General features: G+C 37.9%; 1 protein-coding gene across 3 annotated transcripts in view; it reads left to right on the top strand.

Moving 5' to 3' along the window:
* The window catches only part of LOC134752808 (PTB domain-containing adapter protein ced-6), a 115,161-nt gene that overhangs the window by 53,154 nt on the left and 39,011 nt on the right, over positions 1–22,996 (top strand). Inside the window, exon 1 of one of the 3 annotated variants that reach the window (XM_063688547.1) lies at positions 1,355–1,378. The exons of the other annotated variants lie outside the window; for them this stretch is intronic. The gene's annotated coding sequence lies outside the window, so the exon portion shown is untranslated. Of the gene's footprint in view, positions 1–1,354; positions 1,379–22,996 lie in introns of those variants that run through there. 3 annotated transcript variants of the gene reach the window in all.

Raw genomic sequence — 22,996 nt, 5'->3', positions numbered from 1 at the left:
TAAGTAATTGCAGATTTGTGATTACAAAATAACAGCAATACCGAGTTAATAGACCTTTAAAGAACTATGATTTTATCTGTTTGACTTTAAGATATATTTAATGTTCACATTAACAACCTAGTTGGTCAATTAATAAGAAACAAATTTCTAGTTAGATATTTGTTGTACTGTACTACATATTATTTTTCATACAATCACAATTATCACTACCTATATTATAATCATAAATAAAGTATCATCTAAATGTGTTAAAACATACGGTAATGAAATATCAATACCTAACTGAAAACACAAATATCGATAAAACACTCCGATTACACTGTCCCCTCCCTATATCGTCGAATGGAAAGAAGTTCCAACGGTTAGCTACTCGCAGGCGTGTAGTGATCTCGAAAAGACCATTGTAACGTGACCGTGAGATCCGTAACAAACCATGCGTAATTAGACCTTACTTATACTGGTTTTTTAGCCCTTTTCTCGCCTGTAATAAGTAAGTGATTTTAAAATTATATAAAATAACGCCATCTGGTGTCAAGTAGTTGTATTAGGTGAACGTTGAGCGAGCTTTTGTGAGATGAATAAGATAATGAAAGAGTCGTATGTCATATAGCTTTGACATTATATTTTAAACCGTCAGTCATGTAGCCTACAGTTGATATTCGTTCGAGAAATGTCCACCGGTAATAACCTTTTGGTATGGAAAGTTGCTACGAATCAGAGCAATTTTGTAAGTGTGTGACGTATTTTAACGTGGCTATGAATGTGTGAGTTTAGCGACACTGGTTTTCATACTAAATAGGAGTCATTTCACATCCACTAGTTTATTAATTCGTGGTTTAAGTATCATTTAAAATTCCAACTGAGAGTGGGTTTGAATATTGTATTAGGGTATTTGACTGTATTTAAAATAAATTATTTTACACCATGCAAGAAATAAAGCACCAGAAGATTAATAGAATCGTAGACAGCAGTTAATTTTAGACACAATTTCTAATTTAATACCCGTTATACCCGTATATAACTGTAAAGAGTAGGTAATTTGATTGTGACGGCACATGCTAGTATTTCATATAAATTCCATAGTAGCAAATCGTTTTCACAGTTTGAAAAAAGGCTGTACAGTCAAATAATTAAATTTCCTACTTTCTACCCATTCATCCAATTTAATTTCGTACCTTGTCACAATGACAATCGATATGAAACTCGCAAGGGACCTCATACTATTTTTACTGTGGCAAGGTACAAAATGGGTAGGAAATTATATTCGTTTTACATTTATTTATGTACCTATTTGTATTAACATGACGTTTTATAACTTTTTTTTCGTTTACAGGTAAATAAACGGAATAGACCTTCAACTTCAAGTCACGTATTAAAGGTATCGAAACGTTTTCGGCTTAAACGAATAGGTAATTAGCTCCATGCATGAATTTGTTTTTATTTTTTGATTCATAATTTATATCGTTGGAACACCGGAAATGATAAAAATACTTTTGTAAACCTTAACATTATTTTATTAAAAAATATTTAAAATGTTGAAAATTTTTGAGCGGTTGAAACGCTCATCATTTTTGGCGCGAACTCGACAGAGCGTGATGACGTCACACGTTGGGCGGCCCAACTGACGTTTGTTACTAATGACACTAATCTGTCGAACGCGTGACGTCACGTGGCGTTTCGAGAGTTTCGCTCACTAGCTTTTCGCGGGCAAATTTTTGTACTTTTTATTTATAATTTTAAGTAATTAAATGGTAATTTAAAAACGGAAATGCATTTGTAACATGATATAACGGTAACAAACATCCGAATAAAACACATTTCGTTCAAATATAAACTTCATGCATGAGGCTAATTGTAAACTCACTTGTGTCCTTATTCAGCTTGGTTTCATTTAGCATTTTTTTTTTGTGACGAAAATGGCGAGCCAAAGCCAAACCATTTTCCGAACCGGTTAGTTTAAATTGTACGACCACTGGTTACCATGGGTTAGGAATAAAAATTATATACCTATAATTAATTTAAACATATTGTCCATATATGTAAGTAGGTACATATATTATAATCAACCCATTTTTACGAAATAGGGAATATTACGCGAAACTGCGTAGGGGGCGCCAGGGCGCCACTAACACTACAATCTGACGGTCTATCGCGAAGCAAGAAAATCGAAATTTAGTTATCTAGCATCTGTCACTCTTGTATATTCGAGCGATAAAGAAGCAGACACCGATAGGTCCTCCGAAAACAAACCGCCTTGAATACGCCTTGATGCACCAATGTCATATTTTATTTTCTTTGAAAACTTGTCAAAAACTTGTTAAAGGTACAGTATATATAAGTTACTCTATGGTTTACTAAAAAGGCTAGTGCTGCACTCTGGTGGCAGAACATTGCAGTAATACCCCCTATTCTTTCTTTTTAATGGGTCCATTCTGAGATGCAGGCTTTCTAATAAAAAAAGTTCGAAATAGGTTAATAAAACAAAACTTAGAAGGTTAAAACTATCGTTTCTGCTTAAAAAGCCTGTTTTAATGTTCACTCAAAATGTCTCGAATGATTATACTTATGATAGCACTGCAGAATGATGAAGTGCCAAAATCAACTGTAATCCACTGTTATTGTTTCGGCTGATTGTGCGCCATTGTGCGTGTGTTAAAAAAAAACAAAATGTCATGCCTTATTTATAAATAGAACAGCTGTGCGCAGCGTCGATAACATCTTGATTTTGCGAGTCTTCCTTGTATTTATGTCTAATTTCGTTTTTAGGGTTCCGTATCCAAAGGGTAAAAACGGGACCCTATTACTAAGACTCCGCTGTCCGTCCGTCCGTCTGTCTATCACCAGGCTGTATCTCATGAACCGTGATAGCTAGACAGTTGAAATTTTCACAGATGATGTATTTCTGTTGCCGCTATAACAACAAATACTAAAAAGTACGGAACCCTCGGTGCGCGAGTCCGACTCGCACTTGGCCGGTTTTTTTCACCAGCGATGGAATATAGATATAGTTGTTGTAGATACAAACCAAATTGTCAGTAAATAAGAACAAAAAAAACTACTCATCCTTTTCTATTGGGTACTAATGTAAGACAAAGATAATAATTATTATTCTCTCTGTCTGTTTGAAATGAGACAATCCTTTGACAAACTATAGTAGGACATATACATATATGTAGATGAAGGCTGACACTTATTTGACACATATCACTGAAAGTTATCCCTTCTCTTCTCCGTAAATACAGGGTGGAAAAAAATTATGGGCCCTCGAGGGAAATTAATTAAGTGCCTTTAAAACCATAAGTTAGCTCATTTTACTTTTTAAAGGAAACATTCTTTTATTTTAAAAAAGAAACAAAACTGCGTTCAAAGATTTTTTTAATTTCGCTTGTCTAGAAATATTCTTGAGTACTAAATGTTCGATTTTATGGATATTTTGTACGACAGACGATTGTAAGACCTAAAGGTTCTTGGAGAAATGTTATCATTAACATAACCTCACTGTATCGACTAGTAGAATTAAATAGCGAGTATTTATTTTTTGGAATTTTTAGTCGGTTCAATTCCCGGGAATTTAAAAAAATCTTTGAATGCAGTTTTGTTTCTTTTTAAAAATAAAAGAATGTTTCCTTTAAGTAAAATGAGCTAACTTAAGGTTTTAAGGCACTTTCCCTCCAGAGCCCATATTTTTTTCCACACTGTATACTATACTAAATATACCCCGCAAGCAGCTTTTATTACTTTGGAAGAGATTTCGAGGTTAGTGCTCATTCTATTGTGCTATATTCCCCTCGCGCTATTAGATATACATTCTGGTTTAGACCACATCGGATTGGATTCCCTTGCGTACTTCCGGAGGTCTGTCCTTTAGTTTAGATAACGGGCAGTGCCAGTGAGATGGGTTGATGTTGGGTTGGACACTATAAGTGGTGCTGGTGCAAAGGGTTCAGGTAGCATTGACTTTTTCGGAACTTTTTTATTTATTTATTTATTATAAACTGATCGGCGATTGGCCCTAGTCACACCTGATGGAAAGTGAAGACAGGGCCTAAGATGGAGCTCACCGGTTCGTAATAGCCTATTCACTCTTGCTTTAAAGAGACCGAGGTCATATTGATCAGGGAATACAGACGGCGGGAGCGCATTCCATTCCTTAGCCGTCCGTACCAAAAAGGAGGATGAACGTTTCGTGCGAACAGATGGAACGTGGACCACGAACGGGTGCATTCGCTCCCCGCGCCTGGATGTCCGATGATGGAAAGGGGAAGGTGGGATCAGGTCGTGGAGTTCCTGTGCGCACTCTGCTCACGCGAACTGTTCGAATCATACATACATACATATAATCACGCCTATTTCCCGAAGGGGTAGGCAGAGACCACGGATTTCCACTTGCTACGATCCTGACATACCTCTTTCGCTTTCTTCACTTTCATGACATTCCTCATACACGCTTGCCGGTTTAGGGTGCTCTTGACCTGGCCTTTCTTTAGGATTTCCCCGATCTGATCAGAGAAAGTCCGCCGAGGTCTGCCCCTTCCTACTCTTGAACTCCCGAACCCGAACTGTTCGAATCATCTGCGAAATAATCCAAAAGGAGATCCTTAACCTGGTTTTGACCAAAGCACATATGATCTGATCACTGGCTACAAAATACGATCCCTTACCCATAAGATAACTCCTTATCTCACATAGGCATTCTCGTACAGTACCTTGCAATAATAATTTTAGAGTTTTGAATGATTCACGGTTAGTTTCACTAGACTTATATTGACCGGGATATAGACCGTGATTACCTTTTGTATTATTTGTGAGCTCCCGATATTTCAACGCAGTTACATGCATCATGTTCACGGGTGACTGAAGATAGCGGGTGGGTGTCAAAGTTGTGTAGACAGCGCTCTGAGCTCAGAAATAATACAAAAGGTAATCACGGTCTATATCCCGGTCAATATAAGTCTAATAATAATGTTACTCTAGGCCGTAAAAATATATAGGACACGCTCTTATGGCTCTACAAATACTGTCCGCGCGCGAATTCCGTGCACGGCTGAGGAATTTTAGGAATGTTGGGCGTCATGACAGAGTAGTGTAATTTTGTACGTACGGGTGCGGCGCACACCCTCCCACTTCCTCGACCTCCGAATGCACGGAATTGGTGCGCGGACAGTTAGATCGTGTCAGATATTTTTGCGGCCTTCGTTGCAGGCTAGGTTGTTGTAGGGAACATATTATTGCAGGTGACTGTATTTATTTTGTAGTTAAGTATAAGAGCGCGACCCATCTTTAACCCCCGGCGAAAAAATAGGGGTGTCTGTCTGTCTGTCTGTCCGTGGCATCGTAGTTTAGTGGAAACTATACAAAATAGCTGAAGCAGGCGTGTCTCACTCCGCGATTTCGTCGCGTCGCTACAACGCGTTTTGTTAGGGAGTGAAGATTTATAAAAATAACAAACGAAACCGTCAACGCCATCTATACGACAGTAGGCCAAAGCTAGTAGCGCCCTCTGATCGAGAATCAAATTTTCTTGATTTTCGAGGCCATAGTATCCATCTATTAAGGTATTATATATTCTGTGGCTGAGGTAATATATAAGATTCGTTAGATTCGCAATGTAGACCTTGCTGGGCAAGGCTTGCTCACACCGCTAGTACAATCAAAGATAGATATAACTCCGTAATAGGTGGATACAGTCTAAGGAAAAAACATGCCTCGAAAATCACGAAAATTTGATTCTCGATCAGATGTCGCTACCTTACTCACTACCTTTGGCCTACTCTCGTATGGAGGGCGTTGACGGTTTCGTTTGTTATTTAACAATTTTAACGCATATCAAAAGAACATGTGAAAGAACATGGGTCAAAATAATAAAAATAATTAATGCAAATAAAAAAATCATTTATCCATATTTAAATAAATTTTATCGTATTTTTATCAATCTTCATTTTTAGTTTTAAAGTGTGTCGATAGATGGCAGTGAATTTATTGTGGTTACAAAATTTACTATGACAGTACCGCTCTATGCTCTATAGTATTATATTATATCCTCTTTGGTACAATTTATGACTTCATCGAATATTGGTCGGGAGCGTTTCACCACGTTTAATTAGCAATGGCCGATAGAAATGCGCGCGCAGTGACCGACTTTCTACCTAAGGGCGCCGTGCCCGGACTTGGCTACTGACATTTAGACCTGTCTTCATCTTCTCAAATGACTTTTTCGTCTAAGACGGTAATCTGTTAAACATAAGCCATTGTCTCTTTTGTGCGAACGGTCGGCCATTGTGTGCCATTGTGTGTGAGCGCCGCACGCGTCGTGGCACGCGCCAACACACAATGCGTTGGATATACCGAATCAAAAATTCGGTACAAAAAAAAAAGAAAAAAAAGAAAAATTGTCGTCATTTTATACACCGTGTTAAATGTGACCCTAATTACCGAACCGAACCGAACCGAAATATTTCTTGTATAAGTGCTAAATTACACGTGTAACGCAGAAGAAGTTGTTTTACTGCAAATCGATTTAATTTATGTTTTGGTACATTCAAGCGGGGCTCTAATAGGCTACAGAAATCCATAAGTGGTCACGATTTTTAATTTGTTGACTGTCTCTCATACTATACTGTAAGTACATACGTGACGGGCTATTTTTTGCACCCTCTCAATATACCTCGCGCGTCCAATGATGATGTCACGAAAAATGTTTGTAGACATTTGATGGAAGTAGATATAGCACATTAATTTTAACTATAAAACTCCCGTGAGACCTAAACTTATTAGATTATTTTAAACCGGGTCACTCACGTATTATTAAGTCGAATAGCTCGACATGTTTCGGTCCAATTTACGAGGACCGTCTTCACGGAGACACGACACGTCTTCACTGGTCGAGGGCGCGGCCCTCAATACTAAGAACAATACTCAATAATACGTGAGTGACCCGGTTTAAAATAATCTAGCACATTAATTTATTTAGAAATGTAACATTTAAATAATAAAAATAAGGTAAAAACATATTTTTTTATTTTTTTTATTTTATTAAGCCCAAGCAAAAGAGATTTGAAGTAACTGTCATATATGACAGTATGATGACCCTATAGGGATCATTATTCGACGCGACCATAGACATAGTATATACAAGTAGTTATAGACATGAAACCGAGCGAACAGGGGTAAGAGAAAGACATATTCATGTATTGACAGTTTCATGTATGGCAGCATAATCCCTTTCCTCTTTCACTCTTATAAATTTCGGTATTTCGCCATCGCCTCCTCTTGCTATGATGCCATGCCATAACCCGACCATGAAAAAATGCCCGGTCGGTAATAAAGACATTGCACTATTTTCTCTTTCCTCTTATAGGAATCGCAATAAGACTATCTTTCTTTATCAAAGAGTGTCAGGCCCTTGGACGCGACAGATATAACTACGTCATATTACCTAGATCTGTGGTACGGGTCCGTACCAGGCTCCGTTGGGCTTAGGCAAGCCTCTCAATAATATAAACGCATCAATTGCGTACGTATCAATGTGTGACCTCTTTAGTTGTGACCTTTTTAGTGTTTTGGTGTTGAAGCATTTCATTGTAGTTATTTAAAGGGAAATTAGGTCAAACGTTTAGGACTAGTGCTTTTGACTAGGATCGGAGGAATTTTCGAGGAAGTTGGCCAAATAAACTATCATTTCAAGTAGGTAGCGTCTGATGGGACAAAAGAAGACAAAGTAGATGTATCTGTATATCTATCTCTATCGAATCCCTTTCGTTAATTGAGCTTGTAGTATCAAATTACCAGCTTAAAATCGAAAGTAGGAAGACTTTAGAGTCACCGTATCGAATTCGTGAGTACTGAGTATTAAGTTACGTAACATCCGAGCGTGTCAGTGAAATGCGATAAAGGCTTTAAGTCAGAAATATTTTTTTTACATCACCAACTCGAAAAAGGGGTTTTTCTTCCCTGCTAGGAGGGATCAAAGTGGCACTTTTCTTCCCTGCTAGGAGGGATCAAAGTAACACTTTTCTGTTATAGGATATAGGACACGATTTTTTTTGCACATTTTTTTTAGCTTATATAATATTTTTAAACATCATAATTACCTCATAGGTGATATGAAAAGCAGTATGTGTCACATGGTAGCAAAATTATTTCCATCTTGGGCGTAACACACTTGAATCCCTCACTACGCTCAGGATTCTACTTTAGAATCGCTCGTTACTCTCGGGATTCTATTATAGAATCCTTCGCTTCGTTTAGGATTCAATGTATACCCTCGCCGTAAATATGTCATTTTGCTCCCTTGTAACACAATCTACTATTTCGCTATTTCAAGGTTGGTCCTATAGTAAAAATTGCTCAGTATGACCTGCTGTATATTCTCAATGCAAAATATTGCAGGCATATAAAAAGCAACTTGTATAAATAACCAATGAAATTTGCGCCTGTGTCTAAAATATTTTGGAGCGGTCTATTATGGCGAGTAACCCATAACATCTATAACCAGTAATAAAGTACCGTCCACAAAAAATAAAAAAAATACGAATACCTACACCGTAACAGAGAGGTTATGACACAGCAAAACTCAATGCACCATACAATTTACAACTGCCTTCATTATTTCCCAAGTACTTATAATACCTAATCTAAATTCATCAATCATAACTCATTTCCTAGAAAGCCATTTAAAACGTGTCATAGACATTTTTTTTTTCAACAATCTCTACACATCGCAGTCTATGGCACAATGATGTTGCCAGACAATTAACCGTTTATCTATGGTTAGGATTCCCACGTCTGTTGTGATAATTAAAAAAAAATTACGAGTGTCACGCATGTTGAGATTTGCGTTTTTTTATTTATTTCGTTGACTAGTCTAATTTTATTATTTGACATTTGATTAACATTCGCTGATGATTCGCTGATTCGTTTTTGCCTAATTTAGAGACTTCGCGTATCTATGACCGGTTTTATCTAGCGGTAAAAACGAGTATGAGGACAGCATCGTGTTGATTCCGCTTAAATTGAAATTGCTTACCACGTTTTAGTTTTTAGTTAAAAAAAATCAGAGCCAGACATAACGAGAGGAGTGTGACTGGGATTATTGTTAAATAATCAATACTCTCTCGACTCGGGGTGTAATAGATTCCTCTTAATTGCTTACATGCTGACTGAAAGAGATACCTTCGCCTTTGTACCTACTCTAAAGGGGCCCACCACTCCCACCAGTTAATCGCAAAAGGCCACACACACACTAACAGTTCTCGTTCAGGTTTCGAACACGAACCGATAGTGTGTGGCGGTAAATAGTTGCGGGATTCAAACCCAGAACCACTCGCAGGCGGCGAGTATAGGTATAATTTAATACCTCAATCTGACTTTCGTGAAGGAGTGAATTTTCTGTACGGTAGTACTATTAGTTATTCTGTGCCAGAACCTCCATCTTCATAAAGGCCTGTTTGTTTACACACTTTTTTTTTTTTGCTACTTTTAGTGACAAATGTTTGAACTCTCACTATTAAACAGTAAACACTAATCAATGTGTAAACAGGGCCTAGTTACAACTAGTCTACACAACTACAACAACAACACAACAACTACAACAACAACAACTACAACAACTACAACAACAACAACTACAACAACTACAACTAGTAAACATTTCTATTCTATTCTATTCTAGGGTTTACTAACATTAGGTACAAATGGAAAATTGTCCACTTGAAATTATACGTCAAAGTAGAAAAATGACTTAAAATACACCAACGCGCGTGTAATACCTCTGGTGTTGCAGGCGTCCATAGGCTACGGTAACTGCTTACCATCAGGCGGGCCGTATGCTTGATTGCCACCGACGTGGTATAAAAAAAATCAACTAGGAAAATTATCTATCCAGCATAATGTCGAAAAAGAATTATGTCCAATAGTAAAATTGTCAAATATGATACGGTCGAAAAATATTTGTCCAGTTTTGTTTACGTATGTCGTATACTCAGAAAAAATATCAATTGTAAATAATTTATAATGGACAAAATTCCTTACTGGCGAAATTAATTTACGATTACAAATTTGGTTAGAAATGGTGTTTAGCACAATTACATTTTGACTAGATTCACTTTGGGTACTTCACTTCACTTTGGACTTCAGAATGATCATTTCAAGTGGACGATTTTCCATTTGTACCTGTAATAACAGTAAACCCAGTCTAGGAGGCGTTGTTGCATATCCAGTGGCGTAACTAGGGGGGGGGGCAGAGGGGGCAAGTGCCCCGGGCGCCATCCAAGGGGGGGTGCCAAAATGGGCAAAAGGCAGCATCAGGGAAACTTTTGTCAGTCGTAACTTGAGGCTACTTTTCCACAGAGGTTGAGACGAGCGAAAATAAATCAACATTTGTTGTAATCCAGCGGAGCGGATAAGAGATACTTGTAGTAAAATACCACAAAAATACCAATTCGACTTGCAAATCCCGCAAACTCGAGGTCACATTACGCTGGTTCGTGCGAACTCTTGCGCGCGCAACTGATGGTCAGTCGGCCCAAGGTCACTGGTCGCGTGATACTTGTGTAAAAACTGTCATAACAAAAACACGATCGCTCAAACTCGATGGTTGGGAGAAACCAAATAGCTGATGATTTTGTAGTACCTAGAGGTAGCTGAGTTTTGGGACTATAACTACTTAGTATATGATTTTTTTTTCTTTTTTTTTTCTTAGCCTACGTGAGTGTCCCACTGCTGGGCAAAGACCTCTTCCCTGGTTCTCCATAACTCCCGATGTAGCGCTTCTTACGGCCAGTTTTTAACTTACTTAACATAATAAAAATATATTTCTACTTAAAGCGATGAGCGTTATCAAAAAAATGAATCTTAAAAATTGTTCAAATAGTTCTTAAAAAGCCGAAGAAAAGTCTAGAAGCTGTATGCTTTTTGACCTAATAGAAAGACCATGACTATCTATCAAGGGCCTGACACTCTTTGATAGAGAAAGATAGTCTTATTGCGATTCCTATAAGAGGAAAGAGAAAATAGTGCCATGCTTTGTCCTTATCACCGACCGGGTTTTTTTTCATGGTTGGGTTATGGCAGCATAGGTAGGAGGCGATGACGAAATACCGAAATTTATAAGAGTGAAAGAGAAAAAGTATTATGCTGCCATACATTAACCTGTCAATACATGAATATGTTTTTCTCTTACCCCTGGTCGCTCGGTTTCATGTCTATAACTACTATATTATGTCTATGCTATCTATCAATAGGTAGGTACCTTCATAGACATAGTATAGGTATACAAGTAGTTAAAGACATGAAACCGAGCGACCAGGGGTAAGAGAAAGAAATGTTCATGTATTTATTGACAGTTTCATGTATGGCAGCATAATCCTTTTTTCTCTTTCACTTATAAATTTCGGTATTTCGCCATCGCCTTGCTATGATGCCATAACCCGACCATTAAAAAATGCCCGGTCGGTGATAAAAACAAAGCATGGTGCTATTTTTCTCTTTCCTCTTATAGGAATCGCAATAAGACTATCTTTCTCTATCAAAGAGTGTCAGGCCCTTGCGGTACCTACGAGAAAACATTCTACATTTGTGCAGTAGGGGGGAAATAAACATTGCTCTATTGGCGAATCAAGTAAAAAATTTAAAAATATCGATAGGTATGCTTATTTCCTCGAAAAAGTCATAGAACCTCAAAAACGTGTATGTATACCTAATTCATCGATTTATTTGATCAAACAATTTTAGATATCACGAATGCCAATGTCATTGACAATTTAACAAAACAAGCAAACGACATCGAAGTTCCATTAAAATATTTACGATTTTTCTCACAACGCGCAACGATAATATCACTAACACAGTTAACTAATGTAAACCTTATGGCAGCGAAATAAAGTTTACTATTGATTAGTTAAATGTTGATGTTAGAACATACCTACTTAATTTTGTTAAGTTCCTAGAATTTTGCGAATCTAACAGGCCAATTCGAGCTTTAAGCCCGTTATCGATTTTAGTCGCAAAAATGTAAAATTGATAGATTTAGTCGCTGTAGTTTTTTGATACGTAATTTGGTAATAGAAATAACAAGTACTGGTTCCTATTAGCACGTCTTCTCATCTTGCCGTTTTACAGATCAATTTTTTGAAAACAGACCCAATAAATTAGTAATGTTTTTTTTTCTGATGGACGTTTAGGTAGACGCGCCAAAAGCACTGATTATGTCGCTCTTATTTGTAAATTTCGTAAAGTTTGGACGGTTAAAAATGGTATAATTTTGTATTACACATATCCTGTACTCCACCTCCACCGGACGATATTGGCCTGTCAGTTGTTCGGACTGTTTTTTGTTCTAACTTCTAACTGACAAGCTGATATCGTCTGACGGACTGGTAATGGGTGGGCCTCTTTAGTGACTCTATCTGTTTCCGATATGATTGCCATTTCTTCAACCAAAAACGTCACTTTTGACACTGGCAGATCAGTATCATATCGGTAACCGATCGAATAACTGAAACTCGAATAGGCCTGTTAATTATAGGTGCCCGTACTGCCCGTCTTACGTAAGCTCACTCTGTCTCAGTCTCTGGCGTCTCTGCACCCAATTTGCATTTTTAGGGTTCCGTACCCAAAGGGTAAAAACGGGACCCTATTACTAAGACTCCGCTGTCCGTCTGTCTGTCCGTCTGTCCGTCGGTCACCAGGCTGTATCTCGTGATCTGTGATAGCTAGACAGCTGAAATTTTCACAGATGATGTATTTCGGTTGCCGCTATAACAACAAATACTAAAAACAGAATAAAATAAAGATTTAAGTGGGGCTCCCATACAACAAACGTGATTTTTGACAGAAGTTAAGCAACGTCGGGCGGGGTCAGTACTTGGATGGGTGACCGTTTTTATAGTTAATGGTACGGAACCCTTCGTGTGTGAGTCCGACTTGCACTTGGCCGGTTTTTTTTTAAGCAGCGACAAAGTGTGGCCAGTGTAAAGTTCATAACTATTTTTATAGGAATTTGCATTAAAAAAAACTTTTATTCACAGCTCTTGCTTACAACTTACAACTAAATACTTAGGTATTATTCTTCTGCCAAACCACAGTGCTTTGTTGGCAGACGAAGCTCCTTTACGTTTGTGTAAGCTAGGTAGGTAGTTGATATGTAACTTAAACTTATCTTAAACTTAAACTTATCTACTTAACCCTTTACCGCTGCGCAGCCGCATATGGCAGTTATAGTTTACAATTCTATTGATAGCTATTTAAGTTCATTTTTAAACGAATACTTTTTTATTTATGACATGAAGGGGTTAACTTTATAATCTGAGCGTACAGTATAAAAATGCTGTCTTTCCACCGGGGAGCAGATGAGAGGAGACGTGCGGGAATCAACAAATAGCAATGGTTGTATAGTTTGAATCTTCTCAAATGATTTTTACGTCTAAGACCCGCTAAAGACCCTAATCTGTTAAACAAAAGCCATTGTTCCTTTTATGCGAGCGCGTGTCCATTGAGTCTGAGCGCGTGCCACGCCACGCCCTCAAATAAAAGGAACAATGGCTTTTGTTTAACAGATTAGGGTCTTTAGCGTAAAAATCATTTGAGAAGATTCAAACTATAATAAGCGAAGCGAGAAGAGAATCAATGCTATATGGTTGATTGATTCCGGCACGTCTTCTCTCACTTAACTCCGAGCTCCGTGGAAAGGCACACTGCTTATGAATCTCCATAAGTTACTCTTTATCATAATCTATAGCTTCCGCTCGCGACTCCGACTGCGTGGAATGATAAAGATGATGAAACTACCCTTTGTCTTTTCCTGGGCCTTAAACATCTTCATAGCAAATCTTATCTAAATCCGTTCAGCGGGTTAAGCGTGAAGAGGTAACAGACAGAGAGACAGACAGAACATATTAGTAGGGATTACTTTTTATTATAAACAGCGCCCTCTATTACCCTAAGAGTGTTTTCACATTGTCCGATCCGATATCGGATGTAGGATCCTACATCCGCGTAGTCAGGCCGCGGGGGCGCGCCCGGGCGCCTTTAGCGGTCACGCACACTACAACAAGCATTTTGCCTACACATACGCACATAAACAAATATTATCGGTCCGATAGCTGACGGGGGGCTCCGACATGGCTGAATTTATCGGAACTTTCCGATATCGGATTTCGGAAGGCGCCTATGACAAAAACAGCGACAGGAGAGTGCCATTGGCATTTAGTCCGCCTTTTTTGCGTTATTTATCGTTTTTTAGTAATAATGATTTATTAAATACATAAATAAATACAAAGAAACACATATATCTTACATTTTACTTTCTTCCGACATCCGATATCGGATCGGACAATGTGAAAACGCTCTAACGCTGTAACCACTCAAACCAAGATGGCGCGTGGAAAATGGCGCGCGATTTGAGGTTAAAAGTGAAAGAACCCGCCTCCCATTGTTCTGTATTGGCGACGTAAAGCGCCGTGAAATGTTTTACTAGTTTTTATTACAATATTTACAATACAAACCTTATTGAATAACTTGAGAACGAGCTTCTAAGCCAGACATTCGGTATTCTATCGGATACATTCCGGGGAGTGCGCACAGGAACTGCACGACCTGATCCTACCTTCCCCTTTCCATCATCGGACATCCAGGCGCGGGGAGCGAATGCACCCATTCGTGGTCCACGTTCCAATTGTTCGCACGAAACGTTCTTCCTCCATTTTGGTACGGACTGCTAAAGAATGGAATGCGCTCCCGCCATCTGTATTCCCTGATCAATATGACCTCGGTCTCTTTAAAGCAAGAGTGAATAGGCTGTTACTGAACCGGTGAGCTCCATCTTAGGCCCTGTCTTTACTTTCCATCAGGTGTGACTAGGGCCATCGCCGATCAGTTTATAATTTAAAAAAACATCTTGGGTTCGAATTCGAACCCCGGCTTGGACCAAATTCTCATCTGCTGCGGTACCATGTACGTATTTTTATCACTTGTCATGTCATGCGTTACATACTTGTTAAAACGTGACAGGCATGACAGATGATAAAAAACCGACCATCTTAGACCTACCGAATAACACAAAAATTGCGAGAAATAATTGTAGAAGTAACGTAAGTTTTGGCTATATACTCTGAGATCTTGAGGTTTTCCATATGATTTTTATTGGGAAAAGGTAAAAATTTGACAACAATTTTAGCTGATGGTAAGTGAAAATGAAGTAGAGGGTTGCATGCTTACTTAAAAGGTGTAATTCTGTCACGATTTAAAAAGATCTAGGTTCTAAGCTGGGGTACAGATTTAAGTAACTCGTCGAGTAGAGCTGAAAGAACCTTGCGGGTTGCGGTGGTCAGTGGCGTAGCTAGGTGTGGGTGGGCCGTCGCCCACGGCCTCGCGCCCCAAGGGGGGCCTCGCGCGAGCCCCTCGGGCACAGTGAAAGAAAAGGGCCTCGCAGATGCGATTTCGCCCACGGCTAGATTAGTTCACGCTACGCCACTGGCGGTGGTGGCTTAACATCAAACGCTTGCATAAAAAACCAGCCAAGTGCGAGTCGGACTCGCCCACCGAGGGTTCCGTACTTTTTAGTATTTGTCGTTATAGCGGCAACAGAGATACATCATCTGTGAAAATTTCAACTGTCTAGGTATCACGATTCATGAGATACAACCTGGTGACAGACAGACAGACGGACAGCGGAGTCTTAGTAATAGGGTCCCGGTTTTACTTTTTGGGTGCGGAACCCTAAAAAGCGTAGCGAAAAAACCGTTTGCATAAAAAAGCTGATGGAGTCAAAGAGAGAATAGTCCCGTAGAAAAAAGTCATCATCATCACTGATCAGTATGATAGGGAGCGTGCATCAACTATAGGGGGCAGCACTCGAGCCGTCAGATTATTGGCGTGAGGCGTAAATGTAAAGTTTATGCTTCCGATGTAGCCCACAAGATGGCATTCCTGATCAAATTGCTCATGACCCCGAAATCACCGAGTAGGTAGGTAGGATTACTTAAATGCACATTTTTATGCGACATTTAGAAGATTGTCATTGAGGGCTACCGTTTTTGTGCTGACCAGTTGGCGCCATTGTAGATGTAGGTCCAGAAAAACAGATCTCAAAATTCTTCTATCCTTATTTTTATAAAATCAATATTTTCTAATACACAAAGGTATTTTAACGTCTAAATGTGCCATTTTTTCAACCTGTTTAATTTTGCATATATTTTAGTTGGCACCTTTTTTAAACCACTAACATTTATTGAGCTATATCTATTGTTTACCATGATTAATAAAAGATGGACAAAATTTTACCACAATTATGAATAAGGACTAAAAATTCGCGACAAAAAAGCTTCAAACACCCAAAACTTCTATGCATTTGACATTTTGAAAGACCTCCATCTACACTAGCGCCCATATCGGCGAAATTAAACTCGGTAGCCCTCATAGTAAGCCGCTTTAGTGACCCACAGCGTCGTAACTTCATTTACCAGTGACATGACGAATGACGAGGCACTAAGTGTTAGAGTTAGAACATCTGTGTCTAGGTCACCGGTTGCTAAATACTGAATTATATAACACTTGTTAGGTACTCTTCTATATGGACATGTGAAGGTCTGCGGTCCCCGGTTCAACGCTAGACGAGTCGCCTAAGGACTTATCGCGAATATCGAAAATCGAAATTTAAAATATTTTTTTGTCAGACAACAGAGGCGTACATACTATAAGTACATTACAGACAAACATTCTTATCCTCATACTCATTTATTCATAATGTCAACATCAGAAAATAAATTATTATCATCACATAATTGAGAATACAATAATTAGGTATAATCTTAAAAATTAAGTCATTTTGCCGATACAGCAGTTTTTTAGGGTTCCGTACCCAAAGGGTAAGAACGGGACCCTATATTACTAAGACTCCGCTGTCTGTCTGTCCGTCTAGGTAGTAGCATAGAGTAACTTATACTAGAGCGGTATTGTCATAGTAAATTTTGTAACCCCAGTAAATTCACTGCCATCTGTCGACACACTTTAAAACTAAAAATAAATATTTATAAAAATACGATAAAATGTATTTAAATATGGATAAATGATTTTTTTTATTTGCATTAATTATTTTTATGATTTTGACCCATGTTCTTTCACTGATATGCGTTAAAATTGTTAAATAACAAACGAAACCGACAACGCCATCTATACGACAGTAGGCCAAAGCTAGTAGCGCCCTCTGAACGAGAATCAAATTTTCTTGATTTTCGAGGCACGTTTTTTTCTTAGACTGTATCCATCTATTACGGAGTTATATCTATCTTTGGTAGTAGGTACCATAATATTGCATTGTCACCGGACTTACTTGTATGCAAATTTTTAGCTACATCGGAAACCGAGAAGTGGACTGGAGTGGAGCAGACTCACAGACAGACAATGCGACAGGTGAAGCTAAATAAAAGCTTATAAAAATAATGTATGGCTACCATTTGGCTACAATTGATTTAACCCGGTTTTTTAGGGTTCCGTACCCAAAGGGTAAAAACGGGACCCTATTACTAAGACTTTATGGTGCACAATAATAAAGAATATTTACTTACTTACTTACTTATAAAGAATATTTACTTATTTACTTACTTACTTACTTACTCCACTGTCCGCCCGTCCGTCTGTCCGTCTGTCCGTCACCAGGCTGTATCTCATGAACCGTGATAGCTAGACAGTTGAAATTTTCACAGATGATGTATTTCTGTTGCCGCTATAACAACAAATACTAAAAAGAACGGAACCCTCGGTGCGCGAGTCCGACTCGCACTTGGCCGGTTTTTTTATCCATGTCATCTATCGGCTTTTTTAACTATTAGGTTACTAACCCAATAGCTACGTTAGGAAATAAGATGGTTAGAGCTCCTATATAAATAGGTACTTTTGTCAAACTTTTAAAAAACAGAATACCTAAATACTGTAATTTAACCGCACTGTTTTGTATACACAATCCATCATAAATTGATGGCCACTTAAATGTTACGTTACGATTATTACAAGGCCTTATAAATATCACGTACATTGACCATAAATGAACCTTAATAACTTAGTAATAAGATCCATCAGCTCAAGCAATGGTGAGTGACGCTGCAGATTTGACTTACAATCCTTCATCCATTGACATAAATGCCATTATAGATTGACAAATTGTTTAACCTTCTAAGTACCGAATTCCTTTTAAATAGTCAAAATTAAGTCGAATTTAGAACTTTAATGGAATTAAAGAAGATTCCAAATTCAAAACTGCGAAAATTACTGGATCTTATAAGGTTAATACGTTGATAATTTAGCTCCTTAATACGTTGACATAAAAGCCGTTATTGTGCGACAAAAATTGAAGTCTAATCATGTAATGCTGGTTGAAATTGACCCTCGAAAATTTCAATGTCAGTTTTGTGATGTATGTATTATTCCGCCGATGTAAATCAGTCGTGTGCAGGTCGTATGACAATGATAACTACAACTAGGACTTAAGTTTATGTGGCAAATAGCCGTAAATATAGGTAGAGTATAGATGTATACAGAGTGGATTTTTAAATACGTCAGTAGGGGTTCATGCTATTTGAATAATAACCATAGGTAATTGTTACTAACTTTTGTGTGAAGGCTTGTAAATTTACAAGTTAGGAAATACAGTTTCGCCTTGTGTGTGTGCAGCATTAACGTGTGTGTGTGTGTGTAATGTAATCGCAGCCCTCAATTAAATGATTTAATATTTATTTTTATCCAACAATTGAATACCTATCTGTGAGTAATTCTCATTCATTCACTCTCATTCCATAGGCTACGGTAACTGCTTACCATCAGGCGGGCCGTATGCTTGATTGCCACCGTCGTGGTATAAAAAAAAAGTTAACTGTGAGAAAATATTAAGGTAAAACCAACACGCGCGTGTTATGTCAACGCATCGTGTCGTGTCAACGACATCTCAACTTTTTAAATAGTGATGCGACTTGACCCATTAACATGAATAAAGAATAAAGTACCGATTTGAACCTTCGCGCACGGCTGCACAGATAAACCGGCATAAATTATAAACAAACATTAGATTATGTACCGTATAGTATTTAATGTACCGTAGGTCCAGAGAGCGGAGTTTTTGACAAGTCGTAACGCTTTTTTAGATCACAATACGGCTGCCAAAAATTTAATTAGTGAGTGAACACGAGCCTACGGGGCCTTAATACCTTGTGATAAGGTTTAGGAATGTAAGTGGGACGGCGATAATTGTAACCCAATTGTGTGTAAAGTTTATCGGCGGGTCAGCGGTTCAAAAAATTTATTTTAGTAGAACTTGTTCATAGAATAGAATAGAATGTAAGATAGAATATTCAAATTATTGTACATATTTCAGATAGGACATATTTACAATTGATATTTTTTTCTGAGTGTACGTAAACAAAAATGGACAAATATTTTTCGACCAGGGGCCCATTTCTCGAACGATATTAGACTAATATTATTAGTGTGTTGCTATGGAAACCCATACGATTTGACAGTTCGTGGTCTAATAAACTAATACTAATAATATTAGTATACTATTCGAGAAATGGGCCTCTGTTATCATATTTTACGTTTTTACTATTGGACATAATTCTTTTTCGACATTATGCTGGATTGTATAGACAATTTTCCTAGTTAATGTATTTTAAATTTTTCTACTTTGACGTATAATTTCGAGTGGACAATTTTCCATTTATACCTAATGATAGTAAACCCACGTAGCTACCTATAGACTGTCGGCAATCTTTATATATTTCACAATTATTAGTCTGTAGACTTCAGGCCGTTCCATCGGTTTGCCGCTGTCACTGTCACGTTTCGCAAGAAAGAACGGGATAGATCATGCGCGCCAAGCGTCAATTTTGATCGAATTTTGTTGATTTTTATTTTTTTTAAAAACGTTACCTTACAATATCGAAATTCGAAAGCTATGAAATTACTATTTAAGTTAAGATTGTTTTTTCTTCTTTTTTTGTTTATAGTATCACATAATAAATAACCGAGTAAAGTTGGATAAAAAATCCGAGTTAGAGGTTACTTTGGGAATTAATTGTATCGAGCGAAGTGTCATAATTCGTGTATTGGAAGCTATGATATTAAAGATAATATAGTCAAGAACTACATATATTTTTTCCACGTCTACGAATATCAACACCTCTTAGGAAAACATGATCATATAAGAAGATTTTTCGCCTTCTGGCTCAGGGAATAGGGTTGCCACCTTTTTTCTATACACATATAGTATTTTTGTCAAAATATTGAAAAAATATAGTATTTACTGGGTTTTTTTTTTAAAAAAAGGCACCGATTTGAGGCGAATTAAAAATCCAAGTCGCATACGATGCGATATCAGTGACATTTGTATACCCCATTCTTGAGTGATAAAAATATAGTATTTTTCGTACTATATTGTTTTTGTATAATATATAGTACAAGTGACTAAAATATAGTACGATACTATATATTATAGTATGGGTGGCAACCCTATCAGGGAACCGCCTTCAGTTTGACAGCAATCCTAACAATGCATGCACATATCAGAGCGCTATTGCAAAATTGTTACTAGGTCAGACGCACTATAGGAAAAACCTGGGGTCGTAGCACGGTACGCTTATCACCAAGCCTGTCACGTTCTAACAAGTATGTGAGTGCGAAAGTGACGGACTTAGTGATAGGGGAACCCTGCTGCGCGGGCTGGAGTCTTTTGTCTATTGGTACATAGCTCAAAATCCGTTGCACCGTTTGTCTATGATACCTAATTGTTTCGTGGCGTGGTATTGTCAAATATATTTATTTTAATTATGTTTGCATGTGTATAAACACTTTAATCTAAGTATTGTAAGCTAGTTTCGAAATTCAGCAATTAAATATTACAATTAGGCCAATGTTATAATAATTACTTATTCTGTGCCAATGTCGTCATGTAAGTGTGTTAATATTAAAATAGGCCCTCTTTTTAGGGTTCCGTACCCAAAGGGTAAAAACGGGACCCTATTACTAAGACTCCGCTGTCCGTCTGTCTGTCTGTCACCAGGCTGTATCTCATGAACCGTGATAGCTAGACAGTTGAAATTTTCACAGATGATGTATTTCTGTTGCCGCTATAACAATAAATACTAAAAAGTACGGAACCCTCGGTGCGCGAGTCCGACTCGCACTTGGCCGGTTTTTTTGTAGTACGAGTAGCATAAACGCTAGAAAAGTGTTTACAGCTGGCAGAGTTGAAGGAGACAGTAGTAAAAGTGCTCTCATTACCATATTAATACGGTTATCCTTGCGTGAAACTAATGCAATTAGCTCCATGCATGAATTTATTTTTATTTTTGGATTCATAATTTATATCGTTGGAACACCGGAAATGATAAAAATACTTTTGTAAACCTTAACATTATTTTATTAAAAAAATATTTAAAATGTTGAAAATTTTTGAGCGGTTGAAACGCTCATAATTTTTGGCGCAAATTCGACAGAGCGTGATGACGTCACACGTTGGGCGGCCCAACTGACGTTTGCTACTAATGACACTAATCTGTCGAACGCGTGACGTCACGTGGCGTTTCGAGCGTTTCGCTCACTAGCTTTTCGCGGGCAAATTTTTGTACTTTTTATTTATAATTTTAAGTAATTAAATGGTAATTTAAAAACGGAAATGCATTTGTAACATGATATAACGGTAACAAACATCCGAATAAAACATATTTCGTTCAAATATAAACTTCATGCATGACGCTAATTAATAATGGGCTCATTACTCATTAATGAGAGTTTAGTTATGATAATACTATTACTTATTCTGTGGTTTAGTCTAATTATGTATTATCACAGAATAAGTAACTTAGCATCATGTGGGCCTTATGCTTGTTTGCCACCGACGTAGTATAAAAAAAATCATCTAGCCTACTCGTATTGTAGCTTTGTAGCCAATACTTTTTCTTAAGGAAATCTTGTCTTTTTTCCCTGTTGGCGGTAACAACTACAGTTCAACTAAGTTCAACTGCACAGAAACCGCACAATCTAGCATTTTATCAGATGACGAAGCCCACTTCTGATGGTTGCGGTCGCACATTCTAATTCTAGGTACAGTCGCCATCAGATATATCGGAGCGGCCGAGGTGCTCACAAATATCTGAATACGCCTCTATTGTCAAGGCGTTAGAGTGCGTGTTCAGATATTTTGAGCACCACGAGCGCTCTCATATATCTAATGGCGACTGTACTTTCCAATTATTACAGAGGCTGTCATTTTCCTTGAGTGAGTCGAGCCGTGGGACCTTCGTGGGACCTATTAGCGCCACTTGCACCATCCCACTAACCCACTAAACCTGGTGGAGTTACCGTCCAATTTCACACTAAGTTATCGGTTTAACCGGTTAACCCCGGGTTATTGGCCTTAGTGGGATGGCGCAAGCGGCGCTTAGAGTCTGTCTAAGCTTAATATCGCCGCTATACTTACTCAATCTCGTATCTGCAACACTCATTTGATGACAAAAACCAATATATATTCGTATTCCGAATGAAAGAAAAGCGACATTTCCATCAAATGATTGTTGCAGATATGAGCATAGAGTAACTTATACTAGAGCGGTACTGTCATAGAAAATTTTGTAACCCCAGTAAATTCACTGCCATCTGTCGACACACTTTAAAACTAAAAATGAAGATTTATAAAAATACGATAGAATGTATTTAATTATAGATAAATGATTTTTTTATTTGCATTAATTATTTTTATGATTTTGACCCATGTTCTTTCACTGATATGCGTTAAAATTGTTAAATAACAAACGAAACCGTCAACGCCATCTATACGACTGTAGGCCAAAACTAGTAGCGCCCTCTGAACGAGAATCAAATTTTCTTGATTTTCGAGGCACGTTTTTTCCTTAGACTGTATCTATCTATTACGGAGTTATATCTATCTTTGATATGAGGTTGAGTAAGTATAGCGACGATATATATGCACCGACTAATACAACAAAGAATAATA

This window comes from Cydia strobilella, chromosome 25 (assembly GCF_947568885.1).
Source record: "Cydia strobilella chromosome 25, ilCydStro3.1, whole genome shotgun sequence".
Classification (NCBI taxonomy): Eukaryota; Metazoa; Arthropoda; class Insecta; order Lepidoptera; family Tortricidae; genus Cydia; species Cydia strobilella.
Note: the sequence above shows the minus strand (reverse complement) of the source record. Positions and strands in the feature narration are given on the sequence as shown.